Source organism: Mus caroli, unplaced genomic scaffold, assembly GCF_978045245.1.
Source record: "Mus caroli unplaced genomic scaffold, Mus_caroli_1 scaffold_14, whole genome shotgun sequence".
Taxonomy (NCBI): domain Eukaryota; kingdom Metazoa; phylum Chordata; class Mammalia; order Rodentia; family Muridae; genus Mus; species Mus caroli.
In genome coordinates, this window is record NW_028227269.1 from 54189949 (window position 1) to 54193111 (window position 3163).

At 42.2% G+C, this 3163-nt stretch overlaps 1 pseudogene; it reads left to right on the forward strand.

Annotated features, from left to right (window-relative positions):
* The first annotated feature begins 2267 nt into the window (after positions 1-2267).
* LOC147001241 (glyceraldehyde-3-phosphate dehydrogenase pseudogene) lies at positions 2268-2924 on the forward strand (annotated as a pseudogene).
* Positions 2925-3163: the final 239 nt, after the last annotated feature.

Sequence of the window (3163 nt, forward strand, 5' to 3'; positions counted from 1 at the left end):
TGAACATAGTGGAGCATGTGTCCTTGTTATATGTTGGCACATTTTTGGGGTATATACCCAGGAGTAATATGGCTGGATCCTCAGGTAATATTATGTCCAATTTTCTGAGGAGCCACAAGACTGATTTCCAGAATGGTTGTACCAGCTTGCAATTCCACCAACAATGGAGGAGTGTTCCTCTTTCTCCACATCCTCACCAGCATCTGCTGTCACCTGAGTTTTTGATCTTAGCCATTTTGACTGATGTGAGGTGGAATCTCAGGGTTGTTTTGATTTGCATTTCCCTGATGACTAAGGATATTGAACATTTCTTTAGGTGCTTCTCAGCCATTCAGTATTCCTCAGTTGAGAATTCTTTGTTTAGCTCTGTACTCCATTTTTAAAATAGGGATATTTGGTTCTCTGGAGTCTAACTTCTTGAGTTTTTGTATATATTATATATTAGTCCTCTATTGGATGTAGGGTTGGTAAAGATCTTTTCCCAATCTGTTGGTTGCCTTTTTGTCCTATTGACAGTGACCTTCGCCTTACAGAAGCTTTTCAATTTTATGAGGCCCCATTTGTTGATTGTTGATCTTAGAGCGTAAGCCGTTGGTGTTCAGTTCAGGAAAATTTTCTCTGAGTCCATATGTTTGAGGCTCTTCCCTACTTTTTCTTCTATTAGATTCAGTGTATCTGGTCTTATGTGGATGTCCTTGATCCACTTGGACTTGAGCTTTGTATAAAGAGATAAGAATGAATCAATTTGCAATCTTCTACATGCTGACCTCCAGTTGAACCAGCACCATTTGTTGAAAAAAATGCTGTCTTTTTTCCACTGGATGGTTTTAGCTCCTTTGTCCAAGATCAAGTAACCATAACTGTGTGGGTTCATTTCTGGGTCTTAAATTCTGTTCCATCGATCTATCTGCCTGTCTCTGTACCAATACCATGCAGTTTTTATCACTATTGCTTGAGGTCAGGGATAGTGATTTCCCTAGAAGTTCTTTTATTGTTGAGAATAGTTTTTAATATCCTGTTTTTTTTTTTGTTATTCCAAATGAATTTGCAAATTGCTCTTTCTAACTCTATGAAGAATTGAGTTGGAATTTTGATGGGGATTGCATTGAATCTGTAGATTGCTTTTGGCAAGACAGCTATTTTTACTATATTAATCCTGCCAATCCATGAGCATGGACGATCTTTCCATCTTCTAAGATCTTCTTTGATTTTTTTTTTCATAGACTTGAAGTTGTCATACAGATCTTTCAATTGCTTGGTTAGTGTGATGGTTTGTATATTCTTGGACCAGGGAGTGGCACCATTTGGAGGTATGGCCTTGTTGGAATAGGTGTGACCTGGTTGGAATAGGTGTGTCACTGTGGGTGTGGGCTTAAGACCCTCACCCTAGCTGCCTGGAAGTTAGTCTTCCACTAGCAGCCTTTGGATGAAGATGTAGAACTCTCAGCTCTGCTTGTGCCATGCCTGCCTGGATACTGCCATGCTCCCACCTTGATGATAATGGACTGAACCTCTGAAGCTGTTCCATTGATCTATCTGCCTGTATAATACAGCCCCAATTAAATGTTTTTTTATAAGTCTTGCCTTGGACATGGTGTCTGTTCATGGCAGTAAAACCCTAACTAGGACAAAAGTTGGTACCAGGGACTGGGGTATTGCTGTGATAAACCTGACCATGCTTTTATTTGAAAGAATGTGGATTTTGGGACTTTGGATTTGGAACACAGTGGAATGCTTTAAATGGGGCTTAATGGGTCATCCTAGTAGGAATATGGGAGACTTTGTTGCTGGGAGTAATTTGAACTGTGTTGACCTGGCCCAAGAGATTTCAAAGGAGAAGAATGTCAGAATGTGGCATAAAGACTCTTTTTGTGGTATTTGGTGGAGAATGTGGCTACTTTTTGCCCTTGTCTGAAAAGTCTGCCTGAGGCTAAGGTGAAGAGACTTGGATTAATTCCATTGACAAAGGAAGTTTCAAAAAAACCCAGCAGAAACTTTGTTCTCTGGTTAAGTCTTATGAAGAGAAGTTTGAGGTATAGTCTCAGCTGTAGTTGATGGCCCAGGATAAGACTTGTCTTGGTCATGGTGTCTGTTTACAGCAGTAAAACCCTAACTAAGACAGTTAGCGTCTGTGACTTAGAGTGTTCAATGCTCATGGGAATTCCTATCAGATACTTGTTTAAAACATTTTTTTTTAGGGTTCCTCCCTGTTCCAAAGACACCCACGTCTTCTTGTCATGCAGTGAAAGCCTTCTCCCATAGACAGGATGGTGAAGGTAGGTGTGAATGGATTTGGCCATATTGGGTGCCTGGTTACCAGGGTTGTCTTATCATCTGTATCTGGCAAATTGGAGACTGTTGCCATCAATGACCCCTTCATTTACCACAACTACATGGTCTATGTGTTCCAGTATGACTCTACCCATGGCAAGTTCAGTGGCACAGTCAAGGCTGAGAATGGGAAGCTTGTCATCAACAGGAAGCCCATCACCATCTTCTAAGAGCGAGATCCTGCTAACATCAAATGTGATGCTGGTGCCGAGAATGTTGCGAGATGTTTTCTGGCATCTTTACCTTTCTTTTCTGGCATCTTTACCACCAGGGAGAAAATTGGGACCCATGTGAAGGGTGGGTCCAAAGGTGTCATCACTTCTGCTGATGCCCCCATGTTTGTGAGAGGTGTGAACCATGAGAAGTATGACAACTTGATCAAAACTGCCAGCAATGCATCCTACACCACCAACTGCTTTTTCCCTCTGGCCAAGGTCATCCATGACGATTTTGGCATTGTGGAAGGACTCATGACTATGGTCCATGCCATCATTTCCCATCTTTAGACTGTGGATGGTCCCTCTGTAACTCTGTGGCATGATGGCTGTGGGACTGCCCAGAACATCATCCCTGCATCCACTGGTGCAGCCTGAAGACCAGTGCTGTGGATTTGCTTTAATGCTTGCATCATGTTATTTGGAGTCCCCAAATTGCACAAGATTCTGCATGTAAGACGCTGAGTGTCCCTGCCCCCGGTTGTTTCTCTGTGTTAAATGAATCATGAAGGTGTTGGCCTTTTGAAGTCTGTGGAGCTGCAATGGTGCTTTGTTGTCAGTTTGTGGAGAGTAATACAAAGTCTTGGCAACAGCTTGGGTTGTTTGGGGGGGTTCCC